Source organism: Ovis canadensis, chromosome X, assembly GCF_042477335.2.
Source record: "Ovis canadensis isolate MfBH-ARS-UI-01 breed Bighorn chromosome X, ARS-UI_OviCan_v2, whole genome shotgun sequence".
Classification (NCBI taxonomy): Eukaryota; Metazoa; Chordata; class Mammalia; order Artiodactyla; family Bovidae; genus Ovis; species Ovis canadensis.
In genome coordinates, this window is record NC_091727.1 from 53,735,722 (window position 1) to 53,753,522 (window position 17,801).

General features: G+C 42.6%; 1 long non-coding RNA gene and 1 pseudogene across 2 annotated transcripts in view; both read right to left on the minus strand.

Annotated features, from left to right (window-relative positions):
* The window catches only part of LOC138931020 (uncharacterized), a 74,514-nt gene that overhangs the window by 13,650 nt on the left and 43,063 nt on the right, over positions 1–17,801 (minus strand). The gene's annotated exons all lie outside the window — the stretch shown is intronic.
* LOC138931018 (palmitoyltransferase ZDHHC3 pseudogene) lies at positions 3,224–4,144 on the minus strand (annotated as a pseudogene).

Here is a 17,801-nt window from a genome sequence, read left to right on the forward strand (position 1 = left end):
CAAGACACTAAGCTACTGGCACAGAAACAGAAATATAGACCAATGGAACAAGATAGAAAGCCCATAAATAAACTCATGGATCTATGGGTACCTTATTTTTGACAAAGGAGGCAAGAATATACAATGGGGCGAAGACAGCCTCTTCAATAAATGGTGCTGGAAAAACTAGACAGCTACATGTAAAAGAATGAAATTAGAACACTTCTTAATACCATATACAAAAATAAACTCAAAATGGATTAAAGACCTAAATATAAGATCAAAAACTATAAAACTCTTAGAGGAAAACATAGGCAGAACACTTGATGACATGAATCAAAGCAAGATCCTGTATGACCCACCTTCTAAAGTAATGGAAATAAAAACAAAAGTAAGCAAGTGGGACCTAATCAAACTTAAAAGCTTTTGCACAGCAAAGGAAACCATAAACAAGGTGAAAAGACAACCCTCAGAATGGGAGAAAATAATAGCAAATGAAACAACTGACAAAGGATTAATTTCCAAAATATACAAGCAACTCATACAAAATACGAGAAAAACAACCCAATCAAAAAGTGGGCAGAAGATCTAAACAGACATTTCTCCAAAGAAGACATACAGATGGCTACCAATCACATGAAAAGATGCTCAACATCATTCATGATTAGAGAAATGCAAATCAAAACTACAATGAGATATCACCTCACACCGGTCAGAAGAGCCATCATCAAAAACTCTACAAACAATAAATGCTGGACAGGGTGTGGAGAAAAGGGAATGCTCTTACACTGTTGGTGGGAATGTAAATTGATACAGCCACTACGGATGATGGTACTTAGATTTCTTAAAAAAGCAGGAATAAAACCACCATATGACCCAGCACTGTATGACTCCTAGGCATATACCCTGAGGAAACCAAAATTGAAAAAGACACTTGTACCCCAGTGTTCACTGCAGCACTATTTACAATAGCTAGAACATGGAAGCAACCTAGATGTCCATCGACAGATGAATGGATAAAGAAGTCGTGGTACGTATACACAATGGAATATTACTCAGCCATAAAAAGGAACACATTTGAGTCAGTTCTAATGAGGCAGATGAACCTAGAGCCTATTATACAGAGTGAAGTAAGTCAGAAACAGAAAGATAAATATCATATACTAATGCATATATATGGAATCTAGAAAGATGGTATGGGAGAATTTATTTTCAGGGCAGCAGTGGAGAAACAGACATAGAGAACAGACTTATGGACATGGGGAGAGGGGAGAGAGTGAGATGTATGGAGAGGGTAAAATGGAAACTTACATTACCAAATGTAAAATAGATAGCCAATGTGAATTTGCTGTATGTCTCTGGGAACTCAAACAGGGGCTCCGTATCAACCTAGAGGGGTGGGATGGAGAGGGAGCTCAGAGGGAGGTTCAAGAGGGAGGGGACATACCTATGGCTGATTCATGTTGAGATTTGACAGAAAACAACAAAATTCTGTAAAGCAATTATCCTTCCCTTAATAATTAAATTTTAAAAATCTCCTATTAAAAATTATTTATTTAAATTGGAAGATAACTTCTTTACAATATTGTGATGGTTTTTGCCATACATCAGTATGAATCAGCCATAGGCATACCTGTGTCCACTCCCTCTGAAGCCCCCTCCCACCTCCTTCTCCAGTCTCTCTCTCCAGGCTGTCACAGAGCACCGGCTTTGGGTGGCCTGCATCATACATCAAACGCTCACTGGCCATCTATTCTACATATGGTAATGTATATGTTTCAATGCTATTCTCTCAAATCATCCCACCCTCTCCTTCTCTGACTGATCCCCAAAGTCTGTTCTTTATGTCTGTGTCTCCTTTGCTGTCCCGCAGGTAAGATTGTCAGTCCCATCTTTCTAGATTCCACAAATATGTGTTAATATATGGTATCTATTTCTTTCTGCCTTACTCTCTACAATATTACACTGTATAATAGGCTACAATAGGTTCATCTACCTCATTAGAACTGACTCAAATGGGTTCCTTTTTATAGCTGAGTAATATTCCATTGTGTGTATGTAAGGAAACTATAAGCAAGGTGAAGAAATGACCTTCACAATGGGGGAAAATAATAGCAAATGAAACAATTGATAAAGAATTCATTTCCAAAATATACAAGCAGCTCAAGTAGTTCAATACCAGAAAAACAAACAACCCAATCAAAAAGTGGGCAGAAGATCTAAACAAACATTTCTCCAAAGAAGACATACAGATGGCTAATAAACAAATGAAAAGATGCTCACTATAGCTCATTACTGCTACGTGGCCGACTTGTAGTGACCCATGGACCGCAGCCCACCAGGCTCCTCCGTCCATGGGATTATCCAGGCAAGAGTACTGGAGTGGGGTGCCATTGCCTTCTCCGAGCTCATTACTACAGAAATGCAAATCAAAATCACAATGAGGTACCATCTCACACCAGTCAGAATGGCCATCATCAAAAAGTATACAAACAATAAATGCTGGAGAGGGTATGGAAAATAGGGACCCTCTTATGCTATTGGTGGGAATGCAAATGGATGCAACCACTATGGAGAAGAGTATGGAGATTTCTTTAAAACTAGGAATAAAACTACCATATGACCCAGCAATCCCACTACTGGGCATATACCCCGAGGAAACCAGAACTGAAAAAGACACCTGTACCCCAATGTTCACTGCAGCAATATTTACAATAGCTAGGACACAGAAGCAACCTGGATATCCATCAGCAGATGAATGGGTAACAAATGATTTTAAAAAGTAAAAAAGAGGGCTCCCCTGGTGGCTCAGTGGTAAAGACTCCACCTGCCAATGCAGGAGACAAGGGTCCGATCCCTAGTATGGGAAGATCCCACATGCCATGGAGCAACTAAGCCCATATGCCACAACTGTTGAGCCTCTGCTCTGGAGCCAGTGAGCCAAAACTAAGCCGGCATGCCCTAGAGCCCGTGGTCTGCAACAACAGAAGCCAATGCAATGAGAAGCTGCAGTACAACTACAGAGTAGCCCTGCTCACAGCAACTAGAGAAAAGCCTGCATGCAGCAATGAAAGCCCAGCCCAGCAAAAAATAAATAAAATTATTATATTTTTTAAAAGGAAAAAAGAAAAGCAGAAAGGATGATCTTTTAAAAACAAAACAGAGACTTTTTTTTCTGCAATGTTCTGCCATTTTACTTGAGACATTAAACAAAAAATGTTTTATTTAGAGTTGTGTTGGTTTTTCGGTTTGGACATTCATAAGACCCAATCCAAGGGTAGTGCTAGGATGTGGTTTGTGTCTGAGTGGCAATGCTGGTCAGAGTCTTTCAGATCATATGCTGGTACGGGTCTGCCTTCCCTTGGTCTGGCATGACAAAGGGGCTGGCCCAGCCTAGAGAGAAGGGGTGGCCAAAAACGGCTTTCAGGTTCACCCATGTTGTTTTCTTGGCCCATCTTCTGTCTTCCTTTTTCAGTTGTTCTATTTCCGTCTCATCTGTGCAGATGGAGAGCATCTGGGTCCCAAACATGGCCGATGTGAAAATGAGGAAGACAAGCGCCTCCAAGCCGAGGAAAATGAGGAGGGTCATCGTGGTGGCCGAGGAGGAGCTGCAGTCTTCTTCAAAGCAATGCATGAAGTGGAATACCACCAAGATGAGGGAGTGCAAGGAAATGAGAGCTACGTACATTGTAAACAGGACGAAGTACTTCTGGTTCTTCTCGCCGACACAGTTGTTGATCCAGGGACAATGGTGGTCCATCTTCCGAATGCACCGCTTACAAACCCTGCAGTGGTGGGCTCGGTCGGGCTTGATGCTGCAACATTTGGGACAGTTGTACAGCACCTGCCCAGACGTCAGCTGTAAAATCTCGATGAATTCTTTAGTGGCATTTCCTTTGGGCACAGCCCCAGGGTCGGTCAACATGGCCCGGCAGTGGGAAGCCAGGGCCAAGAAGGCCAGCAGGCTGAACACGATTCCGTTGATGGCGCTGTACATGTAGTCCCCGGATGGAATCAGCATGACGAAGAGGACCACGAACTCCGCATATAAGACCAGAAACCAGGTGACAACGGCAAAGACAATGCCACAGCCATCGCGGATGAACCACATGGTGCCCGTCGGATAGGGGTGGGAAGGTGGCACGCACTTCTCTGACTGGAAGCACTCTGGTTTCCACTCAAGGTCTCAGAAGCAGTGGGCGGGGATAAACATCCTAAGTTATTCTGTCCATACTGGCCTTGTGAAGCCGCAGGCAGTTCCTCAGTCCCAGACTCCTGGTGGGGCTCCCGTTGCCGCCACCGTCGTCGCTCCTCAGGCAGCCTCCGACCCGGGACCCGACCTCAGGCTGCAGCGATGGCTCCCCGGCAGGAGGCGCCGCAGCTTCCGGGATTCAGCGGGACGCGAGGCGGCGCGCCCATCAAGCGCCCCTCAGTGGGGTGGCGGCAGCTGCAAGAGCCGGCGGAGCCCAGCACTCTTATTGCCCTAAACCTTTGGAAGTCAGTTATGCTCACCAGAATACCACCGATGTCACTAACATTTGGATTCCTCCCTCTACACTGTACATAGGCTACTGTTGAGTACAGGCTTCCCCAGTGTGATGGCTCTGACGGTAAAGAAGCTGCAGGCAATGCAGGAGACCCAGGTTCGATCCCTGGGTCAGGAAGATTCTTTGGCAAAGGGAATGACAACCCACTCCAGTATCCTTGCCTGGAGAATTTCATAGGCAGAGGAGCCTGGCGGGCCCCAGTCCACAGGGTCAAAAAGAGTCAGACATGACTGAGCGACTAACACTGTTAAGTCCAGGTTTCAATCAGTAGGACTAATCTTAGAAATACTGCTAGCTGCTTTAGCTAACACAGTACATACATCCAGGAATGCTAAGTGCACCCATACTGAAAAGTCTGGCCCTACCAAAACCAAAGATATCACAAGAAAATTACAGACCAATATCCCCTATGAATACAGATGCAAAAATCCTCAACAAAATACTAGCAAACAGAATCCAACAGCATACTGAAAGGATTATACATCATGATCTAGTGGGATTTGTTCCAGGAATGCAAGACTGGTTCAACATCAGAAAATCAATCAGGGTTATAGATACATCACATTAATAGAACAAGGGAAAAAATAACCTACATGATCATCTCAACTGATGCAGAAAGGGCATTTCAGATGCAGAAAAGGCCTAGATCTAATAAATTCAGCAAAGCTGCAAGGAACAAGATCAACACATAAAAATCAGTTGTGTTTTAAAATGAAATTAAGAGCAATTTCATTTACAATACCATCTAAAAGATATCTGTAGGGGACTTTCTTGGTGGTCCAGTGGCTAAGACTCTGCACTCTCAATGCTGGAGGCCTGGGTTCGATGTCTGGTCAGGGAACTAGATCCCACATGCCACAACTAAAGATGCCACATGCCACAATGAAGGTAGATTTTTTTTTTTCGCTGTGTAGAATGTGGGATCTTAGTTCCCTGGCCAGGGATTGAACTCACACCCCGTGCATTAGAAGCTTGGAGTCTTAACCACTTGACTGTCAGGGAAGTCCCCAGATTGGAAGATTTTATATTAAGATGTTACTAATACACAAAGCAACCTACAGATTCAACAAAATCCCTATCAAAATTCCAACAGCCTTTTTGCAGAAATGTGGAGATGCCAATCCTCAAATTCATATGGAATTTCAAGGGGCCTTGAATAGTCAAAACAATCTTGAAAAAGACAAATCAAATGGCCAAGTGGTTTTTGACGAGAGTGCCAAGTCCATTCAGTGGGGTAAGGATAGTCTATTCAACAGAGGGTGCTGGTGCAACTGGATTTTTATATGCAAAAGAATGATGTTGGACCCCTACTTCATACCTATACTATTAATTCAAAATGGATCAACAGCCTAAATACAAGAGCTAAAACCACAAAACTCTTAGAAGAAAACACAGGGGTAAATCTTTATGACTTTGGATTTGGCAATAGGTTCTTTTTTTAAATTTATTTTTAGTTGGAGGAAAATTGCTTTACAATGTTGTGTCGGTTTCTGCTGTACAACATGAATCAGTCATAAGTATACATATATCCCCTCCCTCTTGAACCTCCCCGCCCCCAGTCCCACCTCTCTAGATCATCACAGAGCATAAGCCCTGAAAATATTATTCGAAGAGAAATAATCCAAACATAAAAGGACAAATATTGTTAAGATTCCACTTACATGAAATATCTAGAACTGGCAAATGTATAGGGACAGAACGTAGGTTAAAGGTTACCAGGAATTAGGGGCAGAGTGGAATGGGCGTTATTGCTTAATGGGTGCAGAACTTCTATTTGGGATGGTAAAAAAAAAAAAAAAAAGTTTTGGAATTAGATAATGGTGATGGTCACACAACATTTTGAATGTAATTAACACCACCTAACTGTATACTTGGAGAAGGCAATGGCAACCCACTCCAGTACTCTTGCCTGGAGAATCCCATGGACAGAGGAGCCTGGTAGGCTACAGTCCATGGGGTCACTAAGAGTCGGACACGACTGACGACTTCACTTTCACTTTTCACTTTCATGCATTGGAGAAGGAAATGGCAACCCACTCGTGTTCTTGCCTGGAGAATCCCAGGCACGGGGGAGCCTGGTGGGCTGCCGTCTATGGGGTTGCACAGAGTTGGACACGACTGACGTGACTTAGCAGAAGCAGAACTGATACTAGAAAGTGGTTAAAATGGCAAATTAAAAAAAATTTTATTTTAATGAGGCTAATTACTTTACAATATTGTGGTGGTTTTTGCCATACATTCACATGAATCAGCCATGGGTGTACAGGTGTTCCCCATCCAGACTCTCCCTCCCACCTCCCTCCCCATCCCATCTCTCAGGGTCATCCCAGTGCACCAGCCCTGAGCACCCTGCCTCATGCATCGAACCTGGACTGGCGATCTATTTCACATATGATAATACACGTTTCAATGCTATTCTCTCAAATCATCTCACCCTCGCCTTCTCCCACAGAGTTCAACAGTCTGTTCTTTACATCTGTGTCTCTTTTGCTGTCTTGCATATAGAGTTATCGTTACCATCTTTCTAAATTCCATATATATGCATTAATATACTATATTGGTATTTTTCTTTCTGACTTACTTCACTCTGTATAATAGGCTCCAGTTTCATCCACTTCATTAGAACTGATTCAAATGCATTCTTTTTAATAGCTGAGTAATACTCCATTGTGTATATGTACCACAGCTTTCTTATCCATTCATCTGCTGATGGACATCTAGGTTGCTTCCATGTCCTGGCTATTGTAAACAGTGCTGCGATGAACATTGGGGTACACATGTCTCTTTCAATTCTGCTTTCCTCAGTGTGTATGCCCAGCAGTGGGATTTCTGGGTCGTATGGCAGTTCTATTTCCAGCTTTTTAAGGAATCTCCACACTGTTCTCCATAGTGGCCATACTAGTTTGCATTCCCAACAGTGCAAGAGGCCTCCTTTTTCTCCACACCCTCTCCAGCATTTATTGTTTGTAGACTTTTTGATAGCAGCCATTCTTACTGGCATGAAATGGTACCTCACTGTGGTTTTGATTTGCATTTCTCTGATAATGAATGATGTTGAGCACCTTTTCATGTGTTTGTTAGCCATTTGTATATTTCTTTGGAAAAATGTCTGTTTGGTTCTTTGGCCTATAAAATGGCAAATTTTATGTTATATATATTTTACCACAATTAAAAATGTTTGGCCCAATCTAAAATTGTATTTATTTCCCTCTGATCTATCATGTATATAATCAATTCTCACATATATTATTGGTGCTTCTGCCAACATAAATTAGACTTTCTTCTTACAGGTCTGACATACAGGAGTCTGAATCCAGTAATGGGGATGGAGGCACCAAAAGGTGATATGAATGAATGGATCTTGAGAAAGATCAGCCAATCGTTGGAGGATCCCCAAGTCACTCAGGTCCAGTCCCATTAGACTGGGGAGGAAGGGCTGCTTCTGCCACCAAGGGAGATTCAGTGGAAGCTGGTGCTTAGGGATCGCTCAGGTTAATGCAAATCAACTTGGATGCTCCAATTTCAATTCCCAAGGTCCCATTCTTCTGACAACCAGCAGACTTTAGGTTTCACATAAGAGACCTGGAGATCTGGTGAATTCAGCCTGCGGTGTAATTCAACAACCTGCAGTATTTGGCTTTACGACTGATTTCAGGCTACATCAGTCTGGTGACTAGAAGAGATACAGAGGTTTCTTGTTTGTTTTTTAATATAGGCTCTATGTTTTCAGAGAAACTTTTAGGTTCAGGCCCTGTTGTCTGTCCCATGTCAGTACCACCAGTACTGTCAGTTTTTAATTTTTGCCAATCTGAGAAGCATAGTATCTCATATGGTTTAAATTGGCATTTCCCTGAAAACTAATGAAATTGAGCACCTTTTTGTGGCCACTTACTGGCTATTGGATATTCTCCTGTGAAATGTTCATTCAAATCTTTCAAATATTTTTTAATTAAAAAAATTTATTGGCCACGGCTTGTGGGATGTTAAGTTTCCCGACCAGGGATAGGATCTGGGCCCTTGGCAGTGAAAGTATGGAGTCCTGTCAACTGGACTGCCAGGGAATTCCCTGTCGAATATTTTTCTATTGATTATAGATCTTTTGTTGAACTGTAAGATTTCATTTTGTAATCTGGATATGAAATCTTTGATGGTTTTAAATGGTGAAAATATGTCTTTTCCCATTCTGTAATTTACCTTTGCACAGTTTATGGTATTTCTAGGTGAAAATAAGTGAAAATCGTTCAGTTGTATCTGATTCTTTGCAACCCCATGGACTATACAGTCCATGGAATCCTCCAGGTCAGAATATTGGATTGGGTAGCCATTCCCTTCTCCAGGGGATCTCCCCAACTCAGGCATCGAACACAGGTCTCCAGCATTGCAGGCAGATTCTTTACCAGCTGAGCCACAAGGGAAGCCTAGGTGAAAATAAGTTATTATTTTTAACATAGTCCATTTTATCAATCCCTTTATCATTAGTAATTTTGGTGTCTTGTTTAAGAAATGTTTTACTATCCCAAAGTCAAAAATAAATTCTCCTATGTTATCTTCTTTGCTTTTCACATTTAGGTTTATAACTAATTGTGAATTATTGATTTTTTAGATATGTGAGGTAAACATCCAATTTAGATGTTTTTGTTTGTTTGCTTATTTTCCTATTTGGACACCCAATTGTCTCAACATAAAATTGCCCTGGTACTTCTGTTTTCCAGTGCTACATTTTGTTAAATCACACACATGGGTCTTTTTCTGAGCAGTTTGTTCCACTAGGCTAGTTTTCTATCCTTGTGCAATACTATGGGGCTTTCCCAGTGGTCAGTGGTAAAGAATCCACCTGCCAATGCAGGAGATGCAGGAAATGCAGTTTCGATCCCTGGATCAAGAAAATCTCCTGGAAGAGGAAATGGCAACCCACTTCAGTATTCTTGCTGGGAAATACCATGGACAGAGGAGTTCGGTGGGTTACCATCCATGGGGTCACAAGAGTTGGACACAACTGAAGCTACTTAGCATGCATGCATGGCAATACTATGGTCGGAATTATTGTAACTTTATCTTAAAAATCTGATCATCTGATAGAACAAAACTTCTCTGTTGTTCTTCAGGAGTAATATATATTTTTGGCCTTTTTCATTTCTATATAAATTTTGGAAGTAGTCAAGTTCTACAAAACAATGACTACCCATTAAGGCTTTATTTGGATTTATATTGAATCTGTAAATCAATTTGAAGAGAACCGACATCCTTGTAATACTGAGTTCATCAGCCTGTGAATACGGTATATCACTTCATTTGTTTACATCTTCTTTAATCTCTCTTTAAAAAGTTGCAGTTTTCTCCACAAAGCACTTACATGTCCTTTTAAGATATATTTCTAAATAATTGATTTTTAAATGCCATTTAAGTGTTAATTAAAACATTTTATTTTCTAACTGCTTCTGGCCAATAAATTTATATGCAGTACAATTGATGTTTGTAAAGTGATTTGATATTCAGTAAACTTTAATCCTGGGATATTTATCTCCATTCTTTCAGTATTTTCTCCTCTCGTTTTTTTATTTTTACTCTTTTTCTGAGACCACTATTGAGGCTTTTCTATTTTCCATTTCTCTTAGTTTTTTAACTTAATATTTTCTACATATTTATTCTTCTGCTTTCTGAAAGAATTCTTCAATCTAATCTTCCAATTCCCTTATTCATTCTTTATCTGTATTCAACCTATTTTACTCCTCTATTGTGTTCTCTATTTCAACTTTATATATTCTTCATAGCTTAATATTTCCACTTTTCTGTAGCCTGAGGGAAAGGGTAAGGGAAGATCCCAGAGAAGGTGGTGATTAGCTGTCTGGAGTGATGAGTTAGGGGGTGTCTGATTATAAAGAGAGAGAGGAGAATCACCCTGAGGGTGCAGCAGTAGCTAAGGCCTAGAGACCAGACAGCAGGGCCCTGCTCTCCTGCTGAGAATGGCTGGAGCAATGAGTTGAGAGTGGGGTGGGAGGGAGATGCTGTGGGAAACTGCAGGGCTTTAAACTTCACATGGCCTTGGTCACTGAGAGCCTTCACTTGTAGCCCTGCAGACTATGGTGACCTCCAGAAAGATGGCAGCTTCAAGACAGTGTTGGAGGACACCCAACCCTTTGAGGTGAAGAGAGTCCTCTCCACTTCATGCTCTGGTTCCAGCACCTGCCAGCTCTGGTTCCCTTGGGCACCTGCCATAAGGTCCCTCGTTTCTTTCCTGGGGAGGAAGGTAAGTGGAGACAAGAAGGAGACTTGGACCCAGAAAAGGCACCTAGAGAACCTATGATTATATCTGGATTTTGTGGGATGCTGGGGATGGAGGTAGAGAGAGGGAAGTGGTCCAGATAAGGATAGGAGTAGAGGGAGGCAGCCACAATAAAGGCGGGAATCTGTGGGTGAGAAAAAGATGGTGGGGGAGGTGCCAAGAGTCTACTTTGGAACAGGGCATAATCTGGAAGGATTTACGAGCTAAGGCTGGTGAGGGAGGGGCCTGGGCTTGGAGGTGCCTGAAGGCCATGGCCATCATTTCTCAAAAGTCACTGAAGGTCATATGTATCTCTCTCCCTGTCCTGGTTGCCCCAGGGTCTCCTTCCTAGTGGTTTCCTGGCAGTCAGGTCTCAGGCTCTTCTAAAGTTCTTCCATCTTCCATGCACCCTTGCCTCTTTGAGGAAAGGGTACCCCATGTTTTATCCTCATGATCTGCTCCAGATAGGTAGTGCAGGGCCTTGACAAGAGTGAAACCTCCTGGATGATAGCTTCTACAGCGCCTCCTTCCCCTGAGAGGACCCCACACAGAATCCTTTCAGGAGATTTTGGACAGTGGAGTGTCCCTGGAGTTTTCTGATAAAAGGTTATATAGCTTTGGGGAGGAAAGATAGCTTGTGGACACATACAGGGATGAGTGGAAGTGTGTGGAAAGCACAGGAGTTGCATCCTAAGGGTCAGTAGGGAGGCATGAATGTGACTCCATCATCATGGCCTTGATCCACAGGGAGACTTTGAAAAGAAGAGGGTGCTGAGGACCAGAGTTAGGGAAGTTTGTTCAGACAGGTCAAGAAATCAGAGAGAGGCATCTGTGAGTGCCCCATGGTACAGAGTATAGAATCCCTGGTTGACATCCAGGTTTCCTGCAGGATTGGGATCACTGGTGTAGACCACACAGAAGGGAAACCTTTGGAGAGGGCTTCAGATGCAAACAGGTCTACAAAGAATATGAAAAGGAAAGCAAGCCATAAGGCTAACAGGCTCATGAACAAATGCTCAAACTAAGCAGCCATCAGACAAATAGAAATTAAAACAAAATTAAAGGGGCTTCCCTGGAGGTCCAGTGGAGCTCTATGATTCCACTTCAGGGGGTGCAGGTTTGATCCCTGGTTGGGGAACTAAGATCCTACACGCTGCATGGCCCAAAACAACAACAAAGACTAACGCAGATATATTGTTACACTGGTAACAATATATATTAGACTGGTGAAAAAAATTTTAAAGCTGAATAAGACCAAGTGTTGGGGGGTGTGTGTGAAGCTGTAAGTTCAGTTCAGTTCAGTCGCTCAGTTGTGCCTGACTCTTTGCAACCCCATGAACCACAGCACGCCAGGCCTCCCTGTTCATCACCAACACAAACCCATGTCCATTGAGTTGGTGATGCCATCCAACCATCTTATCCTCTGTCATCCCCTTCTCCTCCTGCCCTCAATCTTTCCCAGCATCAGGGTCTTTTCCAATGAGTCTGCTCTTTGCATCAGGTGGCTAAAGTATTGGAGTTTCAGCTTCAACATCAGTTATTCCAATGAACACCCAGGACTGATCTCCTTTAGGTTGGATCTCCTTGCAGTCCAAGGGACTCTCAAGAGTCTTCTCCAACACCACAGTTCAAAAGCATCAATTCTTTGGCACTCAGCTTTCTTCACAGTCCAACTCTCCATGACCACTGGAAAAACCACAGCCTTGACTAGATAGCCTTGACTAGACAGACCTTTGTTGACAAAGTAATGTCTCTGCTTTTTAATATGCTGTCTAGGTTGGTCATAACTTTCCTTCCAAGCAGTAAGCGTCTTTTAATTTCATGGCTGCAGTCACCATCTGCAGTGATTTTAGAGCCCCGAAAAATAAAGTCAGCCACTGTTTCCCCATCTATTTGCCATGAAGTGATAGGACCAGATGCCATGATCTTAGTTTTCTGAATGTTGAGCTATAAGCCAACGTTTTCACTCTCCTCTTTCACTTTCATCAAGAGGCTCTTTAATTCTTCTTCACTTTCTGCCATAAGGCTGGTGTCATCTGCATATCTGAGGTTATTGATATTTCTCCTGGCAATCTTGATTCCAGCTTGTGCTTCTTCCAGCCCAGCGTTTCTCATGTACTCTGCATCTAAGTTAAATAAGCAGGGTGACAATATACAGCCTTGAGTTACCCCTTTTCCTATTTGGAACCAGTCTGTTGTTCCATGTCCAGTTCTAACTGTTGCTTCCTGACCTGCATACAGGTTTCTCAAGAGGCAGGTCAGGTGGTCTGGTATTCCCATCTCTCTCAGAATTTTCCACAGTTTATTGTGATCCACACAGTCAAAGACTTTGGCATAGTCAATAAGGCAGAAATAGATGTTTTTCTCAACTCTCTTGCTTTTTCGATAATCCTTGTAAATGGCTGATAGGAGTGAAGATGGAGCAGCCCTTTTGGAGGACTCCAGTTAAGAACATACACTATGCAAGTCCATGCCTTGACATATATCTCAAAGAAATTCTCTCAAATGTGCATGAGGAAACATACTGGAGGGTGCTCATCACCTCAAAATTTGTGATGGCACAAAGAATCAGAAGCAATCTGGGTGTCCACTCTTGCTGAGTAGACAGGAAAAATAAGGATTTTGTACACCATAGTGCTGTAAAGCGGCTGAGGTTGCTTTCTGTCTTACATGTAAGAATATGTCTTACAATATATTGCTGCCACTACTTACTATAGACCAAGAGTGGAACAAACCCAAATGTCTTTAACAGATGAATGGATAAATAAAATGTGGTATATCCATACAATAGAATATTGTTTGCAATAAAAATAGGTGATGTACAGACCCATGCTAAAACATGGACAAACCTTGAAAACATTATGCTAAATGAGAGGAACCAGAAACAAAAGATACATGTTGTATGATTCCATTTATATGAAATGTCCAGACTAGGAAGTCTATAGAAACAGAAAGTAGATTAGTGGTTGCCTACATGCTAAGTTGCTTCAATCGTGTCTGACTTTTTATGACCCTGTGAACTGTAGCCCTCCAGGCTCCTCTGTCCATGGGATTCTCCAGGCAAGAATACTGAAGTGGGTTGCCATTTCCTCCTCTAGGGGGTCTTCCTGACCCAGGGATCGAACCCGCCTCTCTTATGCCTCCTGAATTGGCAGGTGGATTCTTTACCACTAGGGCCACCTGGAAAGCCCTAGGTGTTGCCTAGGGAGGTGGCAGATGGAGATTGAAGGGAAATGGGAAATGACAGCTAACAGGTACAAATTTTCCTTTTGTGAGTGGTGAAAATATCATAAGCTTAAATGGTGATGATGGTCTAACAACTCTGAATATGCTAAAAGACACTGAATTGTACATTTAAATGGGTGAATTGTGTGATATGTGAATTGTATCTCAATAATAGTGTTATACTTAGTATGTATATTTTAGACAATTATATCTCAATAAAGCTGACATATAGATATATTGCTGATATATAAAGCATCTATCTATTTGGACTTCCCCGGTGGCTCAGTGGTAAAGAATTGGCCTGCAATGCAGGAGACGTGGGTTCAATCCTGGGTCGGGAAGATCCCCTGAAGAAGGAAATGGCAACCTACTCTAGTAACCTGCCAGGAAAATCCCATGGACAGAGGAGCCCTGGGGCTACAGTCCATAGGGTCACAAAGAATTGGATATGACTGAGCAACTGAACATGCACACATCTATATACTTATCTATCTATAATCTATCTAAACATATTAGAGACATGGATGATTTTAGGGCTGGGACCAGAGGGTTAAGACGGGCTTAAAACGAAAGGAACGTGTCAAAAGCACACAAAAGCCAACTTAAAGGATCTCCCAATGTCCAAATCTGGGGAAATTTGAGCAACAAAATAAATAAAGAGTGTAATGAATCATAATCCACAAACTAAAATAAGAACTCATGAGTCCCTACAGATGTAAACAAATGAATGAACTAGCCTCTGTCCATGGGTTTCTCCAGGCAAGAATACTAGAGTGGGTTGCCATTTCCTCCTCCAGGGGATCTTCCCAACCCAGGGATCAAACCTGCGTCTCCCATTTCTCCTGCATTGCAGGTGAATTCTTTACCACTAGAGCCACCTGGGAAGCCCAATAAATAGGGGAGAAAGCAAAGTCTTTAATACAAGAGAAGTCTAACTAATAACATTAAAAAAGTGTAGAAGGAACAGTTGAAATAGAAAAATCACTATCTGGAAACACTACAGTAACAACTGTATCAGGCATGAATCATTCAGTTCAGTTCAGTTCAGTCCCTCAGTCGTGTCCAACTCTTTGCGACCCCATGAATTGCAGCACGCCAGGCCTCCCTGTCCATCACCAACTCCTGGAGTTCACTCAGACTCATGTCCATCGAGTCCGTGATGCCATCCAGCCATCTCATCCTCTGTCGTCCCCTTCTCCTCCTGCCCCCAATCCCTCCCAGCATCAGAGTCTTTTCCAATGAGTCAACTCCAAAGTACTGGAGTTTCAGCTTTAGCATCATTCCTTCCAAAGAACATCCAGGGCTGATCTCCTTTAGGATGGACCGGTTGGATCTCCTTGCAGTCCAAGGGACTCTCAAGAGTCTTCTCCAACACCACAGTTCAAAAGCATCAATTCTTCAGCGCTCAGCTTTCTTCACAGTCCAACTCTCGCATCCATGCATGACCACTGGAAAAACCATAGCCTTGACTAAACGGACCTTTGTTGGCAAAGTAATGTCTCTGCTCTTCAATATGCTATCTAGGTTGGTCATAACTTTCCTTCCAAGGAGTAAGCATCTTTTAATTTCATGGCTGCAGTCACCATCTGCAGTGATTTTGGAGCCCAAAAAGATAAAGTCTGACACTGTTTCCACTGTTTCCCCATCTATTTGCCATGAAGTGATGGGACCAGATTTAGTGGATGCTAAAATTAGTGGGTGAAACCTTGGTGAAACACAGAATATTTGTGAAGATATTTTGAGTGTCTCGTCACAAGTTAGTTATTAATTACAAAGGTGAAAATAGCAATCTTACAGTGGAAGACACCACCTTAATCAAGTGATAAAAGTTAATATCATCAATAATATGATATATGAACATCCCATACCCCGTCATGATGGACTGGGAAGGCTGCATCACTTCTGAGGTCCTTACCAAAAATGCATACATTTAATCTAATCTAATCCTAAATCTAATCATGCAAGAACATCAGGAAAACCCAGTTGAGGGACATGCTATAAACTGACCAGTACTCTTCAAAAGTGTCAACGTCATGAAAAACTGGGACAGCCCGTGGAACTATGGTAGTTTAGAGGAGACCAGAGAGACATAATAATGATAACTAACTGTATTGAGGGATCCGAGAACAGAAAAAGGATATTAGGTAAAAAACTGGTAAAATCTGAATAAAGTTCAAGGTGAAATTTGAATAGATTAATAGTATTGTATCAGTGTTGATTCCCAGGTTTTGATAGTTGTACTATGATCATGTAAAATGGTAACATTGGGGAAGGTGGGTGAAGAGTATACGAGAATTATTTGTATTGGGTTTGTAACATTTATAAGTCTGAAATTATAAAACAAAAAGTTTAAAAAATTAAAGGACATATTGCTGTGTAAACAGGAAACAGAATGAAATATACAACATAACACCCTTAGATATATTACAAATACATGCACACACAACAATATATTTTACCAGGACAAACAAAAGGCTATATAACATTAAATATTAGCTTGATTCCCTGAGAATGGTGACTAGGAAAAGAAAAAGAAATCAACCAATTCATCAGGAAAGGGAACTTAACTTGGACCCTAGAAGTTTTTCTGGAGGGGGCGGGATTGGATTTAGACCTTGCAGGATGGATGGAGAGACTTGGGAGACGTAAGGGGTGGTCTGAAACCATGATAGTGGCAAAATGTGGAAGACAGAGCTAGATGGGCTTTGGAGGCCTGCTTTGAGTGAAAGGGCATAGTCCAAAGGGGCTGGGAGTTGCAGCTGGCTAGAGGGACTCAAGCTCTGGAGATGCCTTGAGGGCCAGCCTCCTCTCTGGCCATTTCATTCCCTCAACTACTGCCAGGACGTGCCACAGGGATTTAGCCCTTTCCTGCCCTTTACCTGGTAGTCAGGCCTCATTCTCTTCTAAAGACCTCCTTGCTGGCATATCTCTGTCCTCTGCATGTTGGCATACACTGTGTTGCCTCACGATCAGGTAGACTGGAGTGTAGGTGAAAGTCCAGGCCTTTTCCCCAGACTGGGGCTGAGAGACAGGCTTGATCAGGGGCTGGTGCCTCCATTACTTCCTGATTCCCCCTAACTGTAGACCTCAGTGGCCCCAGCTGGGCCTGTCCTACTGTGTGGTCACCTGTTCAGCCTGTAGCTTGACCTGGGATAGCCCTGACATCGACCCCTCTATACAACCAACCACTGCAGATGAACAGCTGAGGCCCAGCAGTGAAGGAGAATTACACAGCTCAAAATAACCTGGAGTTAAAACTCCCCTCCAGGTCCTCCCTACCATTCTATGCAAAAAAAAAAAAAAAAAAAACAAACCTCTCTCACCCCAAGAAAATGGACGTTAAGGTTGATTATGCCCAGCTCCCAGACGGTCCCAGTCTCTGGTCGATCTCTAGAATTCCTTGCCCCAACCGTTTGCTGCTGCTAAGTCGCTTCAGTCGTGTCCGACTCTGTGCAATCCCATAGACGGCAGCCCACCAGGCTCCCCTGTCCCTGGGATTCTCCAAGCAAGAACACTGGAATGGGTTGCCATTTCCTTCGCCAATGCATGAAAGTGAAAAGTGAAAGTGAAGTCGCTCAGTCGTGTCTGACTCTTCATGACCCCATGGACTGCAGCCTACCAGGCTCCTCCACCCATGGGATTTTCCAGGCAAGAGTACTGGAGTGGGGTGCCATTGCCTTCTCTGGCCCCAGCCATTTAAGAGATAACTAATCCGAACAACCTTGGAGAAGAACAGGCCCCCTTAAGACAGTAGATTTCCACATATAAGCCTATATATACTTACTCTT